The following is a 13033-nucleotide window of genomic DNA, read 5'->3' on the forward strand; positions in this document are numbered from 1 at the left end:
TTACTTGCTTGTTAAGAAAGATTTAAACTTTAAGTTCTAGAATCATATCTTGTGATTTCTTGTGAATCAAGTCATTAATGGTGATTTTAAAAATCAAATCTTTCTCAAAACTAATTTCAATCATATCTTTTCAAAAATATCTTTTTATCTTATCTTTTTCAAAATCATATCTTTTTCAAAAATTTGATTTTAAAATATCTTTTCTAACTTCTTATCTTTTAAAAATTGATTTTCAAATTTGTTTCAACTAACTAACTAACTTTTTGTTTGTTTCTTATCTTTTTCAAAACTACCTAACTAACTCTCTCTCTCTAATTTTCGAAAATATCTCCCTCTTTTTCAAAAATTCTTTTTAATTAACTAATTGTTTCAGAATTCAATTTTAATTTATTTCTTCTTTTAATTTTCGAAAATCACTAACCATTTTTCAAAAATAATTTTCAAAAATTTTCTTTCTCTCTCTCATCTCATTCTATTTATTTATTCATCTACTAACATCCCTCCCTCACTCACCAAAAATCCAAACCCTCTCTCTCTGAGTTCAGATTTTCTCTTCTTCTTTTCTTCTACTCACATAAGGGAACCTCTATACTTGGGTAAAAAGGATCCCTATTATTATTATTTTTCTGTTCCCTCTTTTTCATATGAGCAGGAGCAAGGACAAGAATATTCTTGTTGAAACAGATCCAGAACCTGAAAGGACTCTGAAAAGGAAACTAAGAGAAGCTAAATTACAACAATCCAGCAAGCACCTTTCAGAAATTTTCGAACAGGAAGAGGAGATGGCAGCCGAAAATAATAATAATACAAGGAGGATGCTTGGTGACTTTACTGCACCTAATTCCAATTTACATGGAAGAAGCATCTCCATCCCTACCATTGGAGCAAACAACTTTGAGATGAAACCTCAATTAGTTTCTCTGCTGCAGCAGAACTGCAAGTTTCATGGACTTCCATCTGAAGATCCTTTTCAGTTCTTAACTGAATTTTTGCAGATCTGTGATACTGTTAAGACTAATGGAGTAGATCCTGAAGTCTACAGGCTCATGCTTTTCCCCTTTGCTGTAAGAGACAGAGCTAGAGTGTGGTTGGACTCTCAACCCAAAGATAGCCTGAACTCTTGGGATAAGCTGGTCACGGCTTTCTTAGCCAAGTTCTTTCCTCCTCAAAAGCTGAGTAAGCTTAGAGTGGATGTTCAAACCTTCAGACAGAAAGAAGGTGAATCCCTCCATGAAGCTTGGGAGAAATACAAGCAACTGACCAAAAAGTGTCCTTCTGACATGCTTTCAGAATGGACCATCCTGGATATATTCTATGATGGTCTGTCTGAATTAGCTAAAATGTCATTGGATACTTCTACAGGTGGATCCATTCACCTAAAGAAAACGCCTGCAGAAGCTTAAGAACTCATTGACATGGTTGCTAATAACCAGTTCATGTACACTTCTGAGAGGAACCCTGTGAGTAATGGGACGCCTCAGAAGAAGGGAGTTCTTGAAATTGATACTCTGAATGCCATATTGGCTCAGAACAAAATATTGACTCAGCAAGTCAATATGATTTCTCAGAGTCTGAATGGAATGCAAGCTGCATCCAACAGTACTCAAGAGGCATCTTCTGAAGAAGAAGCTTATGATCCTGAGAACCCTACAATAGCAGAAGTGAATTACATGGGTGAACCATATGGAAACACCTATAACCCCTCATGGAGAAATCACCCAAATCTCTCATGGAAGGATCAACAAAAGCCTCAACAAGACTTTAATAATGGTGGAAAAAATAGGTTTAACAATAGTACACCTTTTCCATCATCCACTCAGCAACAGACAGAGAACTCTGAATAAAATACCTCTAATTTAGCAAACTTAGTCTCTAATCTATCTAAGGCCACTGTGAGTTTCATGAATGAAACAAGGTCCTCCATTAGAAATTTGGAAGCACAAGTGGGCCAGCTGAGTAAAAGAATCACTGAAACCCCTCCTAGTGCTCTCCCAAGCAATACAGAAGAAAATCCAAAAGGAGAGTGCAAGGCCATTGAATTGACCATCATGGCCGAATCCAAAGAGGATGGGGAGGACGTGAATCCCAAGGAGGAAGATCTCCTGGGACGTCCAGTGATCAATAAGGAGCTTCCCTCTGAGGAACCAAAGGAATTTGAGACTCATCCAGAGATCATAGAGATTCTATTGAACCTCCTTTTGCCATTCATGAGCTCTGATGAGTATTCTTCTTGTGAAGAGAATGAGGATGTTACTAAGGAGCAAGTTACCAAGTACCTTGGTGCAATCATGAAGCTGAATGCCAAATTATTTGGTATTGAGACTTGGAAAGATGAACCTCCCTTGTTCACCAATGAACTGAGTGATCTGGATCAACTGACATTGCCTCAGAAGAAACAGGATCCTGGAAAGTTCCTAATACCTTGTACCATAGGCACCATGATCTTTGAAAAGGCTCTGTGTGACCTTGGTTCAGAGATAAACCTCATGCCCCTCTCTCTAATAGAGAAACTGGGAATCTTTGGGGTGCAAGCTGCTAAAATCTCATTAGAGATGGCAGACAATTCAAGAAAACAGGCTTATGGACAAGTAGAGGACGTGTTAGCAAAGGTTGAAGGCCTTTACATCCCTGCTGATTTCATAGTCCTAGATACTGGGAAGGATGAGGATGAATCCATCATCCTTGGAAGACCCTTCCTAGCCACAGCAAGAGCTGTGATTGATGTTGACAGAGGCGAACTAGTCCTTCAATTGAATGAGGACTCCCTTGAGTTTAAAACTCAAGGTCATCCTTCTGTAAACATGGAAAAGAGGCACAGTAAGCTTCTCTCAAAACAGAGTCAACCAGAGCCCCCACAGTCAAACTCTAAGTTTGGTGTTGGGAGGCCACAACCAAACTTTAAGTTTGGTGTTGAACTCCCATATCCAAACTCTAAGTTTGGTGTTGGGGAGTCTCAACAATGCTCTGAACATCTGTGAGGCTCCATGAGAGCCCACTGTCAAGCTATTGACATTAAAGAAGCGCTTGTTGGGAGGCAAGCCAATTTTTATTTCTTTAATTTTATTTTATTGTTATTTCATGTTTTATTAGGTTCATGATCATGTGGAGTCACAAAATAAATAAAAAAAATTAAAAACAGAATCAAAAACAGCAGAAGAAAAATCACACCCTGGAGGAGGATCTTACTGGCATTTAAACGCCAGTAAGGAGCATCTGTCTGGCGTTGAACACCAGAAACAAGCAGCATCCTGGCGTTCAGACGCCAAAAATGCACATTGAGGAAGAGCTGGCGCTGAACGCCAGAAACAAGCATCTGACTGGCGTTCAACGCCAGAATTGCATGCAAAGGCATTTTACATGCCTAATTGGTGCAGGGATGTAAATCCTTGACACCTCAGGATCTGTGGACCTCACAGGATCCCCACCTACCTCAACCTCTCTCTCTCCATTCATGGTCATCCCTTCTGTTTTCCATTTACCACTCACATCCATACACCCACCTACCTTCAAAATTCAACATCTCTTTCCCACCCATATGGCCGAATACACATATCCCTCCATCTCCTCCATATCTTCTTCTTCTTCTTCTTCTATTCTTTCTTCTTTTGCTCGAGGGCGAGCAACATTCTAAGTTTGGTGTGGTAAAAGCATAGCTTTTTTGTTTTTCCATAACCATTAATGGCACCTAAGGCCAGAGAAATCTCAAGAAAGAGGAAAGGGAAGACAATTGCTTCCACCTCTGAGCCATGGGAGATAGAAAGATTCATCTCACAAGCCCATCACTAAGAAAAGGATGGAGCAAAAAAGAGAGCCCACTCATGGAGCTCAAGAAACACATGAGGAAGCTCACCATCAAGAAATCCCTGAGATACCTCAAGGGATGCACTTTCCTCCACAAAACTATTGGGAGCAAATCAACACCTCCCTAGGAGAATTAAGTTCCAACATGGGACAACTAAGGGTGGAACATCAAGAGCACTCCATCATCCTTCATGAAATTAGAGAAGATCAAAAAGCAATGAGGGAGGTGCAACAAAGACAAGGAAGAGACATAGAAGAGCTCAAGGACATCATTGGTTCCTCAAGAAGGAAACGCCACCATCACTAAGGTGGACTCATTCCTTGTTCTTACATTCTCTATTTTTCGTTTTCTCTATGTTAAGTGCTTATCTATGTTTGTGTCTTATTACATGATCATTAGTAGTTAGTAACTATGTCTTAAAGTTATGAATGTCCTATGAATCCATCACCTCTCTTAAATGAAAAATGTTTTAATTCAAAAGAACAAGAAGTACATGAGTTTCGAATTTATCCTTGAACTTAGTTTAATTATATTGATGTGGTGACAATACTTTTTGTTTTCTGAATGAATGCTTGAACAGTGCATATGTCTTTTGAAGTTGTTGTTTAAGAATGTTAAATATGTTGGCTCTTGAAAGAATGATGATAAGGAGACATGTTATTTGATAATCTGAAAAATCATAAAAATGATTCTTGAAGCAAGAAAAAGCAGCAAAGAAAAAAGCTTGCAGAAAAAAAATAATAGTGAAAAAAAATAGAAAGAAAAGAAAAAGCAAGCAGAAAAAGCCAAAAGCTCTTAAAACCAAGAGGCAAGAGCAAAAAGCCAGTAACCCTTAAAACCAAAAGGCAAGGATAAATAAAAGGATCCCAAGGCTTTGAGCATCAGTGGATAGGAGGGCCTAAAGGAATAAAATCCTGGCCTAAGCAGCTAAACCAAGCTGTCCCTAACCATGTGCTTGTGGCGTGAAGGTGTCAAGTGAAAACTTGAGACTGAGCGGTTAAAGTCAAGGTCCAAAGCAAAAGAAGAGTGTGCTTAAGAACCCTGGACACCTCTAATTGGGGACTTTAGCAAAGCTGAGTCACAATCTGAAAAGGTTCACCCAATTATGTGTCTGTGGCATTTATGTATCCGGTGGTAATACAGGAAAATAAAGTGCTTAGGGCCACGGCCAAGACTCATAAAGTAGCTGTGTTCAAGAATCAACATACTGAACTAGGAGAATCAATAACACTATCTGAACTCTGAGTTCCTATAGATGCCAATCATTCTGAACTTCAATGGATAAAGTGAGATGCCAAAACTATTCAAGAGGCAAAAAGCTACAAGTCCCGCTCATCTGATTGGAGCTATGTTTCATTGATATTTTGGAATTTATAGTATATTCTCTTCTTTTTATCCTACTTGATTTTCAGTTGCTTGGGGACAAGCAATAATTTAAGTTTGGTGTTGTGATGAGCGGATAATTTATACGCTTTTTGGCATTGTTTTTAGTATGTTTTTAGTAGGATCTAGTTACTTTTAGGGATGTTTTTATTAGTTTTTATGTTAAATTCATATTTCTGGACTTTACTATGAGTTTGTGTATTTTTCTGTGATTTCAGATATTTTTTGGCTGAAATTGAGGGACTTGAACAAAAATCAGATTCAGAGGTTGAAGAAGGACTGCTGATGCTGTTGGATTCTGACCTCCCTGCACTCAAAGTGGATTTTATGGAGCTACAGAACACAAAATGGCGCGCTTCCAATTGCGTTGGAAAGTAGACATCCAGGGATTTCCAGAAATATATAATAGTCCATACTTTGGCCGAGTTTAGATGACGTAAAAGGGCGTTGAACGCCAGTTATATGCTGCTGTCTGGAGTTAAACGCCAGAAACACGTCACGAACCAGAGTTGAACGCCAGAAACACGTTACAACCTGGCGTTCAACTCCAGAAAGAGCCTCTGCACGTGTAACATTCAAGCTCAGCCCAAGCACACACCAAGTGGGCCCCAGAAGTGGATTTATGCATCAATTACTTACTTCTGTAAACCCTAGTAACTAGTTTAGTATAAATAGGACTTTTTACTATTGTATTTGACATCCTGGATTGTATTTTTGATCCTGTGATCACGTTTTGGGGGCTGGCCTCTCGGCCATGCCTGAACCTTTCACTTATGTATTTTTCAACGGTAGAGTTTCTACACTCCATAGATTAAGGTGTGGAGCTCTGCATGCCTGAACCTTTCACTTATGTATTCATCATGTTCCTCATGATTTAATGCAAAGTACTACTATTTTCTATTCAATTCAACTTATTCCGCTTCTAAGATATCCATTCACACCCAAGAACATGATGAATGTGATAATTATGTGACACTCGTCATCATTCTCACTTATGAACGCGTGCCTGACAAACACTTCTGTTCTACATGCAAACAAGCTAGAATAAATATCTCTTGGATATCTAATACAGGGGACCGAGTCCGAGTTATTAGAATCTTCGTGGTATAAGTTAGAACCCATGGATGGCCATTCCTGAGATCTAGAAAGTCTAAACCTTGTCTGTGGTATTCCGAGTAGGATATGGGAAGGGATGGCTGTGGCGAACTTCAAACTCGCGAGTGCTGGGCGTAGTGACAGACGCAAAAGGAGGGTGAATCCTATTCCAGTATGATCGAGAACCTCAGATGATTAGCCGTGCCATGACAGAGCATTTGGATCATTTTCACAAGAGGATGGGATGTAGCCATTGACAACGGTGATGCCCTTACAGAAAGCTTACCATGGAAAGGAGTAAGACTGATTGGATGAAGACAGCGGGAAAGCAAAGATTCAGAGAAACGAAAGCATCTCTATACGCTTATCTGAAATTCTCACCAATGATATACATAAGTATTTCTATCTTTATTTTCTATTTATTTATTTATTTATTTATTTATTTATTTATTTATTTATTTATTTATTTATTTATTTATTTATTTATTATTATTCGAAAACTCCATAACCATTTGATATCCGCCTGACTGAGATTTACAAGGTGACCATAGCTTGCTTCATACCAACAATCTCCGTGGGATCGACCCTTACTCATGTAAGGTTTTATTATTTGGACGACCCAGTACACTTGCTGGTTAGTTGTGCAAAGTTGTGAAGTTATTTTTGGACTATGGTTCTGTGCATCTGTTTTTGGTGTCATTGCTAAGAAGAGAACGAACAACAAATTTTACAACCTGAGTAACAATTTCGCACACCACTGTGTTACCAATGGAAATCAATCTTAACACTTTGAGGGTGTCAAGACAGAATGATTTTCCAGTTGATGATTATTGGAATGCAATGTTTGATGAGTTGAATGAATTATACTCAGAGCGAATATTAGCACTCGAAAACATGATTCGACAAAAAGAAAGTGTTGCTCGAAATTACAATCATCGAATAAAGGAGAAATGCTTCAGTATAGGTGAGTTGGTTTTAAAAGTTATTTTGCCAACAAAAAAGAAATTGAAAATTCTTGGCAAATGGTCCCATACTTGGGGAAGGTCCTTTCCAAGTGATGGGATTATATTCGGAGAATGCATATCGAGTCAAAGATATTGAATCTGGAAATATAATCAATTCGATAAATGAGAAGTATTTGAAGCAATATCATTGTTTGCCAAATTAATATTAAAATGCATAAGTCTGAAAATAAATAAAACCATTACAAATACTGAAGTTTAAGGTGAAGAAATGCAAGGCGTCATAAGCTCTACCAAGTTTGAGCATAGCTTTACCCTTTCATTGTCCAGAGATGAAAGTATTTCAGCGTGTCTGAATTCTTCATATTAGGCCTTGTCGAGTTGTTTCTCATATTCTTCTTGTTTGGTCTCAATAGAAACAATTTCTTGCACAAGTTGTTGTTGTTCATGCTGGACAGTGGCTAAAGGTGTAGCTATATCTGCCATCCTCTTCCGAATTTTTGCTAGTCTTTCATTGAGCTGAGCCAATTCTGCTTCAAGTTTTTTCTCTTCATTGTCATAGTGAGCTTGAACGGAGAGGGCTTGAGAGATTCTTAAATCGAATTCTTCACGGGAAGCCTTGATTGGCTGCAGAGCTGCAATAAAGCTTTCAGATTCAGTTTTAATTTGAGCCACTATACCCTTAGTCTCTTGTAGTTTTTCTTGGGTAGTTACGCTCTTGTTGGCAATTTGTATGAACTGTTTGACTATGGCAGAGTATTAGAACGGGACATGGAGTTCAAGAGATGAACTTAAAATGTCAGATAAAAGTTTGTTAAGAGATGTATCATTAGTCCAATCTATGGGTGGATGGTCCAGGAGCTTGAGAAGTGACAGGAGTTGTTCTCGAGCATTAACATTCAACTCGAATGAAGGATCAGATGTGGAAGGACCAATGAGCACAGGGGCAGGAATAGGCACCTTATCTTCTTGAATAGCTTGGTTTAGGATGGTGACCAGGTTAACCAGGTTGGCATTGGTGGATTCGGTAGAAACACCCAAGTCTCTGGATCCCTGACCAGGGAGAATTTGGAGTTCAGCTTGTTTGGAAGGACTGGAGGTTCTTTGTGAAGAAGGAAGTGTTTCTATAACTCTAGATGGAAAATCTAAATCAGGACCAGTAGTTTCAGTGACCCGAGAGGGGGAGTCAGAATCAGGGGCCACTTTAAATTCAGAAGAAGGTGCAGCCTGGTTGGTTGGAGAGGCATGCCTAGTACTCAAAGTTTGTGTTGGAGAGTGATGGGTGTGCTCCTTTGTTAAGTCAACTACCTATGTCCCAGTTGGAGGTGGAAATGCGACCTGGAGAGGCTGAACAGACTCTGTGTCTTGGATTGATGAGTGAGATTTGGATTATCCTAAGTATTGTTATTATTGTTGATATGGCTGATCAGGTGCCAGAGGTGAGGTGATTGATTGAGCAGCAGTAACTGGCTGAAATGCAAGGTGCAGTAAGTCAAGATTTATTTTGACTAAATCGAAAAATATGTGGAAATGATATAAGATTATTGGAATGGGTCTTGTTCTTCGAACCAATTGAGAGCCCGAATCTGAATCAATTGTATCCTCCGATTGTGAGGATGCTGCAAGGATATTCTGAATAGATAGCTCACTTTTATAAGAACTTTCACTTGATGGTTGCAACTGTAACTAAAGAAAGATTGAAATTAAAAGAGTTACTAGTAAATGTGGTTTTTGAAGAATCTCAGTTAAAGAGTGAGCGTATGAATATAGTTATCTTTCTAGAAGTTTTTGAAGGTGTCCGTCGACTCTTCCTTAGTGGTTGGCGTGAGAGGGTTGTGGTTTCGGATTTTCTCTTCTGAGTTCTCTTTGGAGAACCCTCAGCAGTAGGGATTGCTCGGATAATAGAACACTTGAGTTCTTTCAGGGTACGACTGTACTTGGAGTAGTAAGCAGTCTACCATTTGAAACAAGATTTGGTGATGTATGAGCTTCAATCGTAAACAAGGTGATTAAAACCTTCTCTTTGTTGTTGATTTTTCAAGAAACAAATATCAAGTTCTCTTTTTGAAGCCAAAGTAATATGGCAAAATGGCCTACTGTTTCGAGGGGGTGGAGTTGGGATGGCTTGTGAGAAGCCAAGCTGCCTGGCTGTGTAATGAGGGGCATACAGAGTTACTTTGAAACGTTCTTTTTTATGTTGAGGTAACCCTGTAGGAATCACTTGTACAGCCAGTAAATTTGCCCAACTCCTGTTAGGAAGCTCATTTTCTTTAGTATTGTTGGGGAAGAGTAGGCGTTCAAGCCAAGTAGGACCACAATTTCGACGCAAAAAAGGGGTGAAATTGAGGTCCTCATTATGAAAATCTTTACAGGAATGGAAAAGAGAAAAGATAGCCCAAAATCGGTCTTCATCCGATTGTGCTTCTGGGAAATCTGACTTGAAATTAGCCAATCGGAAGCCTTCAATGTGCTGTTTATCTGTAGAACCACCTCTAGACTTTATCATATACTTTTCAAAAATGGCATTAAGCCATAATTGGAGAAGGCAGAGAGGACCACCTGTGCTGATCAAATAATTGTTTCGAAGACAATTAACAAACTGGCCAAGTTCTTTGAAAACATGCTCTAGAAGAAGCTTGGCCAAATTGAGGTTGTTTCCCTCATGAAGCAAGGAAGCAAGAGAAAGGAAAAGCTTTTGCATATGCACACTTCGAGAGCAGAAAATAATTGCATTTAGCCAGTAGAACAGAAAGGCTATGTGCTCATCATCTGTAATAAGGTCACCTTCTGCACCCATATGATGAGCAATGAAGTCACTGTAAGAGGTCAAGGGAGCGATGTTGTATTATTGCTTGGGTTGCATGTTGAAAGTGAAGTCTGGAGGACTAATCGGGAGTCCTGTAATAGCAGCTGCATCTAAAAGCGACATACCAATTATTCCACAAGGAAGGTGGAAATTGTTGGTAGTCCTGTTCCAAAAAAAGGTTACTGCTTCAATCATCCAAGGGAGCGTTGAAGGTGAAAAGTGAGAAAGTCTTAGAAGGTCTTGAATCCCAAGAGCCCCCCAAGCAGCGCTCTTTGATGGAGTAAGACGTTCATACCAAGCCGTGAAGTCAGTTCCACGAGGGTTGATTTTTGGGTTATTTCGAAAAGGTTTTTGATTGGTGAAAAAAGAGATATCAAGGTCTTGGCTGATCAATAAATCTTCCCCTTGAGCACTAGGGAAGAAAGGAAGTTTCTTGTTCGCCCTTTCCGAGTTCTCGATGGGACCAACGAAATAATGAATGTCTTCACCCACAGTGAAGGGAATAAGGATTCTAGGGTCATTAATCTGAATTTGTGGGTCATCATTGACTTCATCATTGACTTGATTCAACACATGAAGAGCTGGAGGAGCCGGTGGTTCCACCATGAGACCTTTGCCTTTGTCTTGTACAGCAGCGTGAGATGAAGAGTGTAACACCCTACCATACAAAGTCTTATGCTTAAGTCATAATTCAGAGATGACAAGGTATTACGACATCTAAAACAAAAATTTAGTACGTATAGTATTATGAATGATTGATTATAACTAGGAGCCTTTGAAGAAAAAGGGGTAAACAAAAACCGTAACTCAAAAACGCAACACTCCGAATGATAACGTAACGAGCAAAGGATAAGCTAGCGCAAGATCATATATATAAAGAGTGTCAAAAACGGGAATATCAAGACTCAAAACCCGGTTGCGAAGATAACCGGTCCGAGCATAGCAATATATACATATGATAAAATAAGAAAACCCCAAAGGAAACCCAAAGGGACACAAATACAGAAAACCTATTCTCCAAAAATCCCCTCTAGAAGGAGTCGTCACAGTTTGTATTATTTAATGGAGATAAAAGTATCTAAACAAGATATATAACCCAAAACAGAGTCCCGAGAACAAAGGATCTTCGCTAATCCAGAAGTCTCCAGCATGCCTCAACGAGAAGCCTCGCGTCCTGCATCTGAAAACCACAAAATCCGCATGGGTGAGAACCAGAGGTCCCCAGCACGGTAACAGCTTCCACATATATAATACATAATAATAGAGGAAAGCCGAAGGCAATCCTAGAACTTCCTTCAGATAATATCAAAGCTTATAAACAAGCTAAACCGTAAGTGGCAACTGACTAAAGATTCTTCAGTCTAACTAATACTTCCCTTTCCAATTCCTTCAGACCTCCCAACCACCAGCAGGAGTATAATATAGCAAACACAGTTATATCAGACAAGAGATTTACAAATAGGAACAGATAAGGCATTTAGGCAATTAGCAAGTAATATGCAGTCAAATAGGCAATCTCAAACAATTCATGTAGTATGCTTATGATGCATGCCTGTCCCTAGTGGCTGATGATATCATCTGTCGGTTATAGAGCCAACCCGACAAGTCCTGGTAGCTAGCCATTGGACTGTCCCTCTGTCGTGCATCCCCAACTCGAGTTATACTCATCATAAACTTGATCATAATCATGATCCATATCCATCACCCTCACTGGTGAATATTTATCCATCACCATCACTGGTGAATATTTATGGGGGCGAGCTCATCCGGGCCTTTCACAGTGCCCAGCCACACTTACGACATTGGGTTAACAGAGCTTCGAGTCTCAACCTGGAGCACAGGTGGCTAGCCATTGCTACTACCCAGGGAAACCCTCATCTCCAATGGTGGAAGTGCCAACATTCACAATTCATTCAACAGCATATATGCATTTATACTTAGCCATAAACATGGCTCCGCCGCCACACGGCATAATCCAGCCATCCGGCTCACGGTTAAATCCATAACCAGCCAATTCATTAACAATTACGGCCATTTGGCCCATGGCATAACAAGCACTTCCACTGCCATCCTCCACATCTCACATAATCATCTTTGATCCTCATGGATCATTCATTTTTCCCTTGCTTCACTCGCAAGTTACCACATTCACTAGCCCTTTTCCTCATGCTAGGCATATCATAATGATTTAAGACATAAGTGGTGAGATTGGAGGCTTAGAAGTATGAAGTTTGGCTTTTAAAACTCAAAAATCAACTTTGGGATGAAAACAGGGCCACGCGTACGCGCACTCCACACGCACGCGTGGATGATGCTTTCTCGAAGAACGGCGCATACGCGCCAAGTGCGCCTACGCGCGAGGGGTCATTCTGCTAAAAATTTTCTAAGTTAAAAGCTGCAAAATTCACAGATTCAACCCCCAATCTTCCGACGGTCATAACTCTCTCATTTTAAATCATTTTTCACCCGTTCTTCGAACGGCATGGACATCCCGGATCCAATTTCATTTCTAAACAGAATTGGCACAAATCAAAGATCCGTAGTCCAAGTTATGTCCCGTCAAAGTATGCCCAAAAACCATATTTTCATTCAAAACCACAAAGTGCCATTTTCAAAACAAGCCACTTTCAACTCTTTTCAAAATCAATTAAAACATGCCAATTTCATCCCTTTTCTTTGAAATCAATCAAAGTGTACCAAATTCAACAACAAGCCATCCTCAACTCACGCATTGACATTTTACCAAAATTCTCAAAACTACCTCCAACCATTTTAACACTTCTCAATCAAAAGGCCAAAGGATAAACACAATATTATGTCATACATCCTTCTCATCCCAATTTCTAACAATATCAATTTCCAATCAACCATCATTATACATAATCATCATACTCACCAACAATATGGCACCACCCATCAATTCAACCTCAATCATTCATCAAGCATATATCACAACATGCATTTTCTCACATATCACACAATCAA

The sequence above is a fragment of the Arachis hypogaea genome, chromosome 12 (assembly GCF_003086295.3).
Source record: "Arachis hypogaea cultivar Tifrunner chromosome 12, arahy.Tifrunner.gnm2.J5K5, whole genome shotgun sequence".
In the NCBI taxonomy this organism is placed as follows: domain Eukaryota; kingdom Viridiplantae; phylum Streptophyta; class Magnoliopsida; order Fabales; family Fabaceae; genus Arachis; species Arachis hypogaea.